Source organism: Athene noctua, chromosome 2 (genome assembly GCF_965140245.1).
Source record: "Athene noctua chromosome 2, bAthNoc1.hap1.1, whole genome shotgun sequence".
Classification (NCBI taxonomy): domain Eukaryota; kingdom Metazoa; phylum Chordata; class Aves; order Strigiformes; family Strigidae; genus Athene; species Athene noctua.
The window spans coordinates 83024516-83040972 of NC_134038.1; positions in this window are offsets into that span (position 1 = coordinate 83024516).

Below are 16457 nucleotides of genomic sequence, written 5' to 3' on the forward strand. Positions count from 1 at the left end.
ATTCTCTGAAAATTATGACCTAATATCTTCAGCAGTCAAACCACTCAGTTTTGCTGTTTTTCTGCTTTTAGCTTATTCCTCACTCTTTGCATAGTAGGACTTTCTTCCTGACCTTGCCTTCCTTCCCTCTGCCCTCCTTATTGTGACCGCCACCACCTCCTCTAAGTTCCTCTGCTGACTTTCTCTTCTAGTTCCTCTCCCTGGTTGGTAATTTCAGGCCCAAGAAGCTGAAGAAAACAAGCTCTGTTCACCCTTACTTGCCCTTCTCTCAACCTTGCCTGCCCCTGCCCCAGCAAACCCAAAGGCCTAGACCCCTTCAAAAGGATGTGGTATCCAGCCCATAAACAACTCCTATGTATGGTCAAGGTGACAGAGAGGCATAGTAGGCTTGTGGGTTACAGATTTACCTTATTTGTAGTTTCATTTGTGCTTGCCTGAAAAGCCACAAGACAAAATTGTGAATTAGCTGTCACATTGAAGAGCAACCAACTTCTATTTCCAGATCTGTTTTTAAAATGGCATGTGCTACAACATTAGTTAATTTTCTCTGGAAAATAAGCAAATGCATGTGACAAGGGGGCTAATGCATTAGCTTGTGATGAAGGTTCTGGAGGGCAGAGATGTTAGCAGCAGTCACAAGAAGTGCTATTGCCAGGACTCATGATTTCTGGGCTTGATTTTTTTTTTTTGAGTCTTTTCCTGTGGATACCCCTCCACATACACCAGAGGGGGACTCTGTGACTGGCTTATTTCCTGTAATACACTTGCTAGTGTAGTGCACTTTCCTCAAAACCTTCAAAATATTTGCTATCTCCCTGTCTTTTTTCTTTCCTGTTCTCTCTCTTTCTCTCTCTCTCTCTCTCTCTCCTTTTGCTTTTTAGACTGATGTGAAAACTGTCAGAGCAGGAATAAAATAGCATTTTTGTTATATTTGTAAGAGTTAGCTAAGGTGACAGACCCAGTATTCCTGCTTTAGGAATGATTTGAAGTTTGTTTACCACACACCTCAACCAAATGTGTGTATATGAAATGTGTACCATGAAGTGAGCAGAAAATATATCTATTAAAATAAAAATGTGGTTTTGAATCATTGAAAAAAGGCTTTGGTTATTGGTTTATCCGTCCATTTAAAATTCTAATGTCTTGTAAGTTATAAACTTAATACCAGTCACAGGAGTATAGAAGAACTCTTTTATTTAAAAGGCACTTTGTTATCACATTTTATTTACAAACATTTGCAATTTTTATTCAAAATGTATTGCTTTTTCCACATTTTCAGAAAGTAATGTGCTGCTTAGTTTGCAGGACTCCTGCTAAATTCAGTGAGTTCTGCAACTGACGTAATGAACAAGTCTCTGTGGACTGCATTGTATGAACAAATCTTTATTAAAAAAGGTGTATTTTGTGTGTGTGTGTGTGTGTGTGTGAAAAACTGCTTGTAAAAGAGTTTTGTGATATAAAATCCCCCAAGACTTGACCCTTGACATTCACTGATCCTCTGTAAACTGTTTTTTTTCTGTCCTTAGAAATATAATAATCCTTAGGTTTACAACTTTATGCTGGATACGGGTATGTAGAGATACAACACTGTGGAAATGATAGGAAAAATATTCCTGCAAAATGTAAAGATTCTGGTAACATATTAAATGGTGAGGTTAGAAGACTTAATACTAGTAGTATGCCCAAATAGCTAAAGGCTTATATTAGAAGTGGTGTTAACTGACATGTTTTACTTATCCTGGTGTTACTTCTTAGGGTAGATAAGAACAACTGAGTTTTAAAACTGTTTAAATTTTAGTTATTCTCCTTTCTCTCATGATACATTCCTCCATATCCTAAAGTTCCATCAGCATATCATTACTAAATATTTATTATTATTATTTACAACCTTCTGTTGATTTCAGGAAGGTGGCAAAAGAAAAAGTGGGTCCAATTTTTTTTTTTTTAAATCGAGTGATAATTATATTGCAGCAAATTTAAAATAAGAGAGTTCACAAATTGCAGAAGATAATAGATATAGCACTGTTAGACAGTGGCAAATCAGGGACGAGATAAGAATGTCTGCTATTCCCAACTGTTTGCAGTTTTATCAGAGTATTAATGTGAAATATTACTCTCCTGATTTTCTGTTACAGGCAAGCTTGTGCTGAGCTGACTGTACTCCATTCTCTGTTCATAAGGCACAAAATACCTTATTGTTTCTGACACGTGGCTGGTTGGCTGTTGTGATTTCTCTAGTGGAGCAGACTGATTATCAAAATAAGCCATGAACAATGGAAAAAGCTCATGATTTTACTGGTGTGAGGGACATACCTTCTGCAATACTTAGGTCAAGATGACACATAGGAGAGCAAAAGTAAGTACACTGCCTTGTTCTGAGGCACAGCTGGCCTGAACTGGAGTATTGCTCAGCCTCTTAGGTGTTTAGTTACCTCTATTGTATAGAAGACTTGCTTAAAATGCCTATTAAACCATTTTGTTATGCTCTGCTGTGTGACTTCAGGATTAATATCTAAAGTGACATTTCTTTGGTCTTAAGTCAGATTGTCCAGCAGCAGTTGCATCTTTCAGACTTCTGCACCAGAGAAATCTCAAGGCAGTACTGGAGGAAACCCCAAATTACTTTGTAAATAGGCCTGGAGATGGTTAGATTTTTTTGGTGTAAACCTTACATATTTCTAATTCAGATAAATCTGAATAATGAATAATAAGAACAGATCATAGTTTAACCTTTCTATTGGCTTCAGCCTCAGGAGATAATTAGGCACACTTCTGTGGACACAGCAAAAGCATAGTGTTTTTCACCCTGAAAGCTGACACAGCATTACTTTTACTTCCAGATTTAGCATGAACATAAGCATTTGTGGTTTACTGACATAAAATAGGTCAAGTATTAAAGCATAATTAATTACATGCCTTTTCTATAATGAATCCCCAGACCCTGTGGCTGAATGCATTCCGTTAGATATACACACCTTTTTTTCCAGCTTCAGCCTTATATTAACTACAGCACTCAGAGTTCCTCAGATCTCTGGACTGATTATGCCCATCTACCCTGTTTTCACTGCTCTGTCTACTGACATTAATTTTCTTTACCCGTTTTGTGACAGATACATAATTGGCTTTTGCTTTTTATTCCTCAGAACTGAAAACAAGTTTTGTATTACAAGTTACTGGGCTTTCCTAGTAACAGTCTACCAACATAACAATACCTTTATTATAACCAAATGCACTCGGCATGTAATCATTTAAAGGTGAGAGTGTTTCCCTTGGGCATTGTCTTAAAAGAGGGAACACTTGCACAGCAGCATAAATACACTCCTTTGCAGTATTAGTTGTGGCAATATTCTCCTTCTCAACGTATTCATCGCACTGCTTGAAGATTTCAGTGTGCTGGAGGTACCTAAACCTCCCCTCTCTACCTTAAGCACCACGAGCATCCCAGCTATGCTGATCCTGGAGCTCAGGGAGGGCTGAGGGAGGGCAGTGTTCTGCTAAGTGACAGGGCAAACAGCTTTCACCTCCTGCAAGAAGCGCTGCCCACCCTGTGCTGTCTGGCTGTCACATGGCAGGGAAAAGCAAGGGTCGTCTCATCTCTCTACTTGCTCTATAAATAGTTCCCCTTTCCTTCTGCTGATGACTCTGCCCCAAGGGCAGGAACCAGTGAGCTGGCAGAGACCCTATTGCTCAGTCTGGTCCCTAAGTGAGGAGGGACAGTGGGGGACAGCAGCTCCCTATTTCCTCTGCCCCCCATGCCCAGCTGTGTCAGGATCACACCAGACAAAAGCATGCAGCTGTTTGCAAACTGCTGTATGTATAATGCCAGTGTATATATGTCTGTGTCTGTATGTGGCCTTCTGCTTACGTTTTGCAGTTACCCTCTCCTTGGGACTCTGGTGTGCACCCAGGAATGCGTTCATACTTGGGCTGCCTGAGTCTGTTGTTTAGTGTGGTTTGTACAAAAGGCCCATTTCAGTGAATGTCTTTCTGGGCCTCCTTGGGTTTTGCAGAATTAGCTGATTGTCATGGGATTATTCCCAGTGTCTTGCTCCTTCTGCTCATCAGAGATGATCAAAAAATGTTCACAAAACATAACTTTTTAATTTTTTCATTAATATGCTAAATTTGTCGGAATGTTTCAACTGCTTCCACTACTGAGTTCTCATCTGTTGTAATTTCTCCTCCTGGGCAGGAGAAAACCAAAAAGCCAGACTTTAGACTGGGAGCCAATTTGTAAGTTTTCCAAGTATTGGGTGTTGCAAGACAAAGAGATTTTGTAATAGTGCTGGACATTGTATAGTCTTTATGAAGAACCTCACTTGTTAGAATTATTACTTCCAGAACTCATCTAGAGAATTAAAAGCTCTAGTATTCTCTGTCTAAACAGAAATCTCACTGCTAGAGAAATGATCTTGTGAAACAGCTCCAAGCTCTTAGTTCCTATTTTTACCACCAAATTTGCCTGCAGCTGCCAGTTTGAATTACTTCCATCTTTTCTCTGCTTAGAACAACCAAGGGAGTAGAGAAAAGAGAAAAAGAGGATCTTTAGAGGTTTTGATTCTTTAAGAAGCAGTAAGAATTTGTGTATCTGAAAGCTCTGTAGGCACAGAGCCAGAATGGACAGAAAAATTGATTCCTATATTTGTCCATGATGGTTCCTCCTTTTTCCTCATGTAACTAATTGGCTTATAACCATTGCACTATAAATCTGTAGACTATCTAGGATAAAAATGCAAGTTAGTTTCCAGCAGGGATTTTATCTGACTCTTATATATATTTGATTTTTGCAGGGCTGAAGAGTTCAAGATTTGGAAAAAAAATCCACTTTTTTATTTAAGAATTCAAACTTATATTTGGATTTATAAGATTGAGTTATGTTTTTAACATTTGGTGTGATGAAGAAAAAATATAGCACAAAATTACACGGGGCAAGCCCCTGTAGCTTTGATTTATAGAGTCTGATATGTGTTGACCTCTCTCTGTCTACAAAGCAAAGAAGTGTGGAATTGTCTCCTCTTAATCGCTTATATTACGGTGATCAGTCTACTATAATTTTTATGTTTTCTGAGATATTGACAGTCTAGTGTTCTTTTTTTTTCACTCCTCTGTAATCTAAAAGATCATGTTACAATAATTGAGTGCCAATGGAAAATTTGATGGTTGTATTTAAAAGTAGACACATTTTCCCTATTTTTCCCTACAGCATACTTTCTTATATACTACTGTCATTGCTTTTTAAAAAAGAAGGTAACCAAATTTCAGGAGTTTTACAACAAGTGTCTCTCAATCTTAGTCATGTCATGTATTAAATTTGGTTTCTGCATTTTCTCAACTGTGCCACATAAAGAGAAATGTTATACCATTCTTTCCCATGATGCATTCACAGTAAGGATGTTCAATAACTGTGCTATTTTTTCTCCAAATTCCAGTCATGTTACTGTGTTAAAAATAACTCTGCCTGTGACTTCTGGCTTTGTAGATTTGCTATATTTGGGGTAAGAGGAAGAAGAGGAGCAGGGGCTTGGAGTCAAACCTGATTACTCAATAGTGTGTCTCTCTTACTGAAACTGTGAAATATCATATAAAGAAGTAGATATTCATTGACAGAATTAATTTGAATTCGTACTGTTTTTCTTCAGATCCTAATAGCATGTTCTATATGTGGACAGACTGGGAAAAGTAGATCTCTTCAGAATACTTCAGACTTCACTTCTAATTACTTCTTTATTAAAGATGTAAATTCTGATGAAAGGTAGAAGTATGAGGCTATTTACATCATGTATTTATCTTCCTTCTCTGGAGAACAGAGTAACATTTATGGCAAAAAACGGATTCTCCATCACCGAGACAACAGGTTGACCTATGCCAATAATACAAACCTGATTAAGTATAAAGTATTAATATTATTTTTTGGGGTGAGAATTCTGATAGTTTTATTGCATTAACAAAGTTGTTAATTAACTTTTTAAAATTTACAAAAAGGAGAGCTATGAAGGTGTGTGCCTGGGAACTTTAATGCAAAGGACTCGAGACAGCAGGCAATATCTAAGGGATAGAATATCAGCTGGTGAGAGTCAGATTTACAAACCAATAGCTTACTGTTTTCAGATAGGTACCATTTTATTTCCATAAGTTCCTGCTACATTGACCATCAACCTGAGGCTTCCCATTTCCTCCCATCTGAGTTCTTGCCATTAATTTAATGAAAGACAAGACAAGGCAGAAGCATGTGTTAGGGCTGATCAAGAAGACAATCTGCTGCACAAAATGGTTTTGATCTGCTCCTACTGAAACTGATGGAAGACTATTGGTCTGAGTTGAGCAGAATCTGTCTCTTTTAGACAGAAGATTTATTGCTTCTAGCAATTAACTCTTCATGAGATTCAGGCCTGTAATGAATAAAATAGTGTCCAAATATAATTTATACTGTAACGTGTGATATTCTCATGCAGTGATGAGGAATCTATTGGGTAAAATGTGCACACTGAAGCTCTTACACATGGCCAGTGTAATATAAAGGGGTCTCACTGTAAATGGAAAGCATACTTGTGCATATTTATTTTACTTTTAACCTTTGTATTTTCATACTGATATCCCTTCCCGGTGGATAACACCAATTTTCAAATGAAACTCCAGTGACCATTTTCCTAGATAATGCTCGTTACTGCTGTCCAGTGCTTTACACAGAGCATCTATGTATTTTGAATATTGTGACAACTGAGGAAATGCATATATATACATACATAACATGAAATACACTTGATATTGTATTTTCTCTTTTATCAATACATGCAAAAGCTTATTTGTGTTCTCTCTTGCCTTACCTTACAACACAGTTCTCAGAGAAAGTAACACAGCACTAGCAGCAAAGTGACTTTAACTCTTGATCGTTTACATGTGTGAAGGCTCAGCTGAATGGATGGACTTTTTTTTTCACCAAAGCATTTTTTCAAATCTGAGTTCTCCAGAGAGATAATTGAATGACAGAGAAGTACTCTGACTGCAAGGAGAGGAACCCTGAGAAAGAAGCCTGACGTTTTAAAAAATTATCTTAGCAGGATTCTGAAAACCTGAAGAGAGCAGGAATAGAAGTAAAATTTAAATGCCTGGGTGTAACACTAAGAGGATGGTCTCTTTACTAGTGAAGAGCCAGAGGAGGGGAGAGGAAAGATACTGGATGCTTCACGGTACCTGGCCTAACCCAGAAAATATCTTAGAGTGGTCATATGACATGCAGGAAAATATTGAGAGGCACTTTTCCTGATGCAAGACGAAATCCACATTTCAATTTGCTATTATGTATCCCTGAAAAAGTGAACTGTAAATCTGGATTGTGTGTTCAACTGGAGGTCTGTGAAAGACAGCTATGCTTTAAAGGCATATAACTCTGGATTTAGAGGCTTCATATGCCTAGACTAAGAGGTGCTATTTTCACAAATTAGAAATTGAACGAGAGGTAGAAATAGGGAGGGTAAGAAAAGAGAATCTTTGCAACCTTCCCAAGGGGAGCGGAGAGAGAAAGCTGCAAAGAGAACACCCTCCTTTTCCATTATTCTCTGTATTATCCTGTGTTGTATTATTTTTCAACATAATTCTTAACATATTAGCCAGACAGTTTTCTGACCTGTTTTCTTTTCTTTGGCTAACATTTCTGTCTCTTACTATATCTAAAAAGCAGTCATGTGATTTTACAATTTTGAAGCTCTGCAAATAATCCAAAAAATCTTGAATGCTATCCTTGCAGAAAATACCATCACTGAAAGTTATGCTTTTAGGAGAAAGCTGTTTGTATGTGCTAGTTCGTACTGGTCAAAACCATTATGATACTGTAGAACTATTGCTTTTAAGAGCCAAAACCGCAGGAGACAGTAATAAGCCTTACATTTTATTTTAACAGCTTCCCAGAGGACAGGATAAGGAGAACTTATATTAAATTTACAGACAATATTAAACTCCAAGCAAGCATAATACTGTGTGCAGAAGAATTAGGGAACCACACTGAAAGGCTATAATAAATGCAGTGTCTGATCATTAGTGATATAAGGAAACTGAATATGTACATGGGAGAGTAGAATATCCAGATTTGCAGTGATAATATTTTTGAAAGATATTTGAACTCATAATTATGTCCCTAACTAACTAGAAAAGATTAAGAGCTCCCTAGCATAAGGTGCAGATATCTGATAGGAGGCTCTCTGGTTTTTTTGCACATCAACATATTGTATACAAACTTTTACAGGATCCCTTTTCTGTCCTCTGGAGGATCTGACCACTGGCAAGTCCCTGGACTAAGTGCATTTTCTGATCTTTATGGCAATTCTTGTGTTTCTGTTGTGTTTAAAACTACATATATAGCTATAGCTGCATTGTACTGACAATGTTTTGAGAGTGATGCCCATTGACTAGAGAGGCTTGGATGCTGGGCCAGAAAGTTGGTAGAGATTTAAGCTGAGGCATCATCTAGACCTTGCCTCAGGGCCATTACAGCCTTTTTTCTTCACTTCCTAGAAAAGTTTCGGATTTTTCAGATACAGTTCCCCTGTTACCCATATATTTTTCTATTCTCAAAATGGGTCAGGGAACATTCCTTTTCTCCCCAAATCATCCACAGGCCTTTCTTGAGGTAACTCACAGAAGACTGGCAAAGCATGTTGGGAACATGTTTTCTCTCTGCTTCAGACCACTGAAGACATGGATGTGTCACTGTCCTCTGTTCACTGGAAGAGGTGTGCAGGGGTGCTCTGTGCACAGGCTTCCTGCTCTCTGTGCTTCTTTACACATTCATTAGCACTGACTGGGACTATAGGTAGTCTAAGTGATGTGGCAGAAGAAGGGTCATGTCACTGGGCATTGTTCCCTCTGCACTGTTGTTGCATCTGGCCCTAGCATATAGATGTTCCCGATGCTGTTCTGCCAGTAGAAAGCATGATCTGGGCCCCAAAACACTGGCCATATATCAGTGTACACATAATATCTATGCAGATGGCTATGCACACCAGGAACATTCAGATGTGGGAATTACCTGCTTACATTTTCCTGCTTTCCTTTCTAGCCTCACCCTAGAGCCAATGATGAATTATGCAGTCTTAAAAAAAATCTGTTGTGTACTATCTGCAGAAAAAGTCATATATCAGGAATAGTCATTTGTATGTGATTTGTATGAATCATATTATGTCTTACTGTGAGTAACTTCTAGAATAATTCCAAGTCTGGTCCTTGTTGGCATTATCAAGTAATAGTTGGACTCAGAGGCTATAGAAAGAATCCATTTTGGAGATAAAAGCTTCTACTTCTCCACTTTCCGTATGATGATGTCATTCTGTAACAAGAGAAGGAAAGCTCTATGTAGAATTTGAATGGATGGTGAAGCCTCTATTGTCTGGTCTTACCTTGGAGGGTAGATTGGAGAGTCCAGTATATAGGAAGCAGTGTGGTTTATGATGAAGATGAAGGGTAGAGAAATGTATGTGGAATTAAAGTAAATCAAAACAGAGGTGGAGAGCGAATGATGAAGAAAAGGAGGAGGATCCCATGAGAACAGAAATATGTCCTTATGTGTCCTGTACAGTCTTCAGTACAGAAGAGTGTCAAAAGGCAGTTCAGAATGAGAGAGTAGTATGAAAGAATTTATAAATGAAGCTGTAAACAGAGAAGAAAATTCCAGTGCTACAGCAGAATTGCAAAAGCTGAGTGTAAAAGACATTATCTTTTGTTACAGGTTTCTTAATTTACAAGAGTCAGCAGTTTAATAAATAAATCTCCTTTCTTGAGAAGCACTGAAATCTGCAAAATGTGTACTAATGTCAGGGCTTTCGTGACCTTAGGAATGTGGTCATGTACAACTAAGCTGTGGGGAGTGGATAGAAGAAGGGCACTGTGAAAATCTGTGTTTGATCAATTCTGACTCAGAATAAGACTGGTAGTGTTGAGGAAACGAGGATGACAGAGTGCATAAGAATGGAAACTCTGAAGAGCTTATGTAAGATGGATTGATGCAGAGGGAACAGAAGACTCGTGGATGCCACCAGAGCTGTTAATCTGAAACTAGTGGTTTGAAAAAGCTACTGAATCTTGTACCAGTCTTTCTACTTCTCTGCAATATAGGGCTAGCCAGAACTGGCCCACAGAAAATATTTAGCAGAACTAAATATATATAACTATTGAAATTCCAACAGCAAAGGCAAAACTGATGCAAACAAAACCCAAAATTGTGCTTATTAGTAATTAATTATAAACTTCCTAAAACTCATGGTCAATCCATATTTCCTCAAGTGAACACAAAAGTTACTTTAATAAGAACAATAAATAAGGTTTTGGTTGGCTAAAACCATCCCATTACTTACATATGCAACAGATGCGATGTATCCCAAAGACAAATTGTGTAATTCTGGAACTGACACTGGAAATTGCTCTGTCTATTTACCTGTGTGTATGTGCTGTGTTTCTTCTTACAGTCATACCCAGACACTCCCAATAAGGGTAGGGAAAAAGCAGTGTTGTGTTTTGTGAGAGGGCTACAGTTATGAAATTCAGAGGTGGTTTTCTGTGGGCACAACACATTAATGCATTGAATGCAGGAAAAATAAAAAAGAAGTCAGGTGGGGACACTCCTGCGAAAGGCAAGGCAGTTTGTTTCTAAATTCTGGCTTTCTCTTATGGATTTTGCCCAGCAGATTGTGCAAAAAGATACACATTTTCTTCTCTAAACTGATAAATCATTCTGTCTTAAATCCCTTCTTTTGAGGGAAATGTTGGGTTATGTTATTGTCCTGGAACTGTGAACTTGAGGCTCCTCTCAAATCTGAGTATTCAGGGAAATTAGGAAATTGTGCAGAAGGCCCAGAAAAGGATTTTTTGAGCTGTAGATTTGCTATCTGAAACCTAGGCTGGTTAGAGAATGTTACTTGTACTATTTCCCTAGGACTTGAATTTATCTGTCTGGGTGTTTGTGTATTGCTTCTTTGCAACTCCAGTTTCTACCATTTTTTTGCAAGTCTCAGGGGTTTTTAGCTTGGACTGGGGCCAGTTTTGTGATATTATTAATTTTTCTGGAGCTCAACTTTGTTTGGGGAAAACCTCTTCTAATTCTGATTTGCCTCACTTCCTCTTTCAGTGATCAGTCAAGCCTACATCCTTATAGATATTTAAACACAGAGCTCCTAGGTAAGGGCTTAACTCACTGAAATGAGAAACAAATTTTATTGTTTGTTTAGACTCCCGATTTTGGGGGGGATTTTGGTGGTTGATAGTCTTAGTGTCCTTCTACCATGTCCATTTAAATGTCCGCTGGGCTGAAGATCATGTCTGCCCCTTTTTTGCAAGGCTCTATGAAGCTCTTTGCAACAGATAAATACACAGACCTTGACTCGGTGTGATTTATCCTACTCCAGAGTGTTGAGAATATATATAGTTTTAGTTCATGGTTCTGACAAAAATTCCAAGTCTTAAGGAGTTCCAAAATGCATTACTTTCCTCAAAACCCACAGAATCTACATTTTAAACTAAAAACACAGGCAGGAAGAACCAAAATAGAACTTCCAAACATGCCCCCGTGTTTCCTGGGCCTGAGTGCTCAACCTTCACTCTGCCATAAATTAGACTGGGAAATTGAACATAGAACACACTGCAAAAAATTATTGTCAACCCTCAGCATGAGAATATGTAATTCTACTCCTGCAAAATGATGTAATAGGTGTATAAATCCTGGTAGTGATTAAAGAGTTTAAGTGCTGATCCAAAATATGTTAATGATTGTCAGTGAAGGCTGACTTCATTACCCTTTGTAGTCCAGTTTATGCATGAATTTGTAAGAAAGGGACACTGGGGTGCTTGCCAAACAGGTAATCAGGTGATCTCTGCGTGTCATCATATTGCTTTCTGTAGTACAGCTGTCAAGAAGGAGGATATTCTATGCTCACTCCCTTCTTCTTTTCTTGCCTGCTGACATATAGGTCTAGGCATCTTTGTATGCCCTCTACATGCTCAACAATTCAGTAATAGTATATGACTAGTACCGATGTGTCTATCAGCTCTTCCAATACCTTCAGTTAACAGGCAAAGTATAATATTGACATCCCTTCCCAAAATCCTGGCCATTCTGTTTACCAGTTGCACCATCTGACAAGCTCATGTGAACACAGGCCAATATATTTTTCTGTTTAGTTGGCTTTCCCGGTTCTCTACCACCTTCTCATAAATATTTTTATGTAGGTTTTTCTTTACCCACTTCTCACATACTTCATTTCTTGTTCTACTCCTTCCATGCTGTTGGTTGTGGTAGGTCTACCTGAAGCTCACAGCTACAGGGAAAGTAGCTTAGTGAAAAAATATTGCCTAAACCATCTCAGAGCTATGCAAAAATGTCTGTCTGAAAAATATTCTGTGTCTTCAGTAGCTGGTAATTTGAAATTTTTTCATCGTCCAGAATGTTTGGAGCACATTTTTTTCTTTACACTTTATAGCTGAGTCATTGCAAAGGTGGAGCAATAGTAGTTCTGATAAAATGTTGTTATAATAAGCTTTATGAAAATTATACTTTGTCTTGCAGATTGCCTGAATAGGTTAGTTTACTGGCTTTTTCCCATGATTAGTGACTGTTGTGTTTAAGTAAATTTAACTGACATATGTTCACCATTGTAATGTAAGTATAAAATGAAAATAAATATTTAAGATTCTATTAAGTATCCTTACACATATTAAACATGTCTTGATCAGTCTTAATGATTTCAGTGACTCTGAAGATGTCATTATTTAGCTCTCACTACATTTTGTCTTCTGAAGTACATTGCTTGAGTTTGATGCTGCAATAATTTAACTGTTTTCATCCCATTAGTTAAAAAATTCTAAACTAAAGACTAATCTCAGCTCCTATGGATCAGGCAGCTTGCTGTGCATCGGTATTTAATGACATTTTACACAGACCTTTACCATCAAAATCAGTTCTGATTCCTTTGTGAACAAAGCAGTATCCAGAGGATTCAAATGTCCAGTCTGGTTATGTTCTTCACCAAAGTGGGTATTATCTTCCCTTCCCCTCATCTACTTGCTACCTTTCTTCAGGGCTGCACAAGGAACATATCGGACAATATAAGAAAATTATTTTTTGTCATTGAGGACTGTCTTTTACTTACTTGTCTTCAGCTGTGGACAACCATTCCTCTGACACATTTCTCATAAAGCAGAAGGAAAAAAAATCTTTGGATTAATTTATTAAAGTGTGAGGGGCGTTCATTTTGTATTTTTCATCCAATATTTTTGCTGTAAGGAATACTTTGTTTAAAATACAGACAGATACACAATGGTTAACTAATTCCAGCATTTGCCATTTAATTTTTCTTCATTTTGGCTGTTCAGCTATTACAGAAAAAAGCATGAAGCTTAAAACCAAAATCAAGTAGATTTGAAATTATCATTATTGTTTCTTCACATGACCCATTCATTTGATGACTACAAACTACTCTAAATCTGCTCTTGCTCATAAAAATCACACCTTCACATTTGAGTAACATGGGCACTTGTTTTTTTCTCATAGTACTTAAAAGGTCATTTGCTGTCATCTATTACCTAAGCACACCCAATGCTAGGGTGAGTTAGAGTAATATTAGGATGAATAGATATCTGTCAGTAAGTAAGAGTCAAACTTGGTGATTCATTTTTTCTTTGGTGGATGGACATCCTTTTTATATAAATGGAAATTGTTGGCACCATTTAAGACTTGTCTATGTAAGTTTGGGGAGATGAGTAAACTGGTTGGTTGGGTTATGTGCTTTTTTTTTTTCAGTTTCTCATTTTTCCCCTAAATATTAGAAAATGTCAAAGAAAGATAAGATTTACATTATGGCTACACAATTCAAGTGTATGAGATGTCTTTTTTTGCCTCTTGATATTATAACCAAAAGGGAGAATAGACCCTGTATTTATTGCAAGGCAGGTAGGCCTGAATATCTGAAGTGTTTGTAGCAGAAACCTGAACATCAACCTAGACATCATATTGCACACAAATTGGTAAGGGATGCAGTTTGGTACAGGGATGTATCATCATCAGTTCGTGACTTTTCAGTTACAGAGGTGGGGAAGGACTCTTGTAACATTTCCCTCCCAAGTGTTCCCTAGCTCTTTCCTATAAATGCTAGGAAATGTTATATTTGCTCTTTCCTATAAATGCTAGGAAAGTAATGAGGATCTTTTTATTTTAATTATTTTGTCCAGTCTAAGTTTAGGTAATTGGCAGAAGCTTTTGGCTGCAGCACTATTTTTTTTAATAGGACTGTGCAGTGCACTTAAAATTTTTTTACACAGTTATGTAAGAGTAGGGTGGAAGAATCAGCAGTAGAGGGGATAAATGACATCTTCCTCTGTTTGCAAGTCTATAGAAGACTTCCTCTTTTTCATTTCATCTATCTAGTGGTGCAGACAGCAATAAGGCTAAAATGAGGTTAGTTCTGAGATAGATTGAATCTGTCAGTGTGCACTAAACTTTGGCAGGATTCCATAACAGCCTGAAAGTTGGTGAACTGAGATGAAGAAGCACTTTCATTGCTATAAACTAGACATGTCAGCATGCTGACGCCTAGCACCCAGAAAAAAACCCTGAGCTTTCAAGAGTTACCACACCTGCTTCTAATAAGGACATGTTATTTCCTAACTATTCTCTTAAACTGATCTATGTTTATCTTCTATCTGACTCCGTGATAACTTTGAAGCTTGGGTTAGAAGTCTTTTTTAAAAAAAGTAATTCTCATTCACAGGGCAGACCTTGGTAGACAACAATTACAACCCTGCCAACTATAGAAACTTATCCAGCAAATTTCATCACCAGTTTGCAATACCCATACAACAGTTTTATCCAGCCGTAGGTACGTTAATGTTTCTGGTTGCCTGTTTAAATTCACAGATGTGAAGTAGGATAAAAGCACACAAAGCATTTATACTAGAATGATCTCTACTGTGAAGTGGACAGTTTGTTTTGTTAAAAAGAGAATAGTATTGGATTTGTCATTTGTTAGTTTGAAACAAATGCCACTGTGTCATGCCACCTTATGTTCCAGCATTAAGTAGTATATCTTGGCAAAATGCAACATTGTTTCTGTTTGGGTATCCAAATCTTTTCTTCCAAGCTAAATATCTACCTTTAATTTAAAATTGTTAAAACTAATCAGATTTGACTGTAGAGAGTCAGGATCAATAATGACATAACAAATAAACATGATTTTTTGCTGATCGTCAGGTATTCTACCTCATCAGCACTTTTAAGCATTTTTACTGAGCTTTATTCAAGTCTCTTTTCAGAATTGCAACATTTTGTAGTGTTAAAAAAGCTTGGTAAATAAAACATAACTACAGAAAATTGTTATTAACAAGAGGTATAAAAAGGTGACATTTGGAAAAGTCATCCAAACAATTACAAAGTCATGAAAGCAGGAAAACAGACATGGAATAGGTTAGTAGGTTATTGAACTAAGTCACACAGATTACTTCCTTTTTCTTTTTCTCTGTTTTCTTTTCAAAGAAATTTAGAAGGATTTTCAAAGATTTTTCTTAATAGGAGCCCAGTCAACTCTGGGAGCTGAAATTATTTTTTTCTTTTTTTTTTTTTTCATTCTGCTTGTATTATGTCTATCAGAGGTTGTCCAGGACTACAGCTCACATGCGTTATTGAAACAAATAATAATAAAAATAATAAGCATAAGTGTTTATTTTAGTATCTTAATTATTTAAAATCACAGTTAATGGTGCTCAGTCTTCTCTTTCTGTTTTTGTCATAAAATAAAAATTAGTATGCTACCTCAGGTCCTATTTCCTGTTAACTTTGTATAAATATAAATTTTAAAAAAAATGTAGTCTCTCAGGCAAGTTTTAGTCATTTTTGAGGGCTTCAGGGAAAAATACTTTTGGTAGTTTATCTGAATTAGCAGAGTGCAACAAAATTCAAACCAGGTGTAGGAGGGTGCATCACCATTCACTTCCCTGGAGTTGCTGCTTTCCACATCTGATCTTAATTTGGTCCCTTTAGTCTGCAAAACTGCTGTAAATTCACAGTTGGGTATTTCATGCAAATCTCAGCATTTGCTTTTCTTTTCCAAAACTAGAAACAAAAAAGAGACAAAAAAATTAAGGTCATAACAAAATCTTTATTATCTCCAGCAAGATTTAATTCTACAAACAGGCTAAGGATTAGGCAAAACTGAGGCTTTTCATATGATAATAGAAATTCGCACATCCTTTATCCTTATTGTCTTTTTCTGTTTAAACATGAAACGTCAGAAGTTAAAGGATATAAATACAATGGAAAAGGAAATTTTCCAGATATTCTTCAAAATGTCTTCAACCCTTTGTTCCACAAACAGCAGTGCTATACTCCTTACTATTCAGGTCAATTGTCTGTAATACACCAAATGCTGATGTTGACCTCATAAGAGCTGAGTTAACTCTTCTGTTTCAGTTTGTTACTTGCAGAT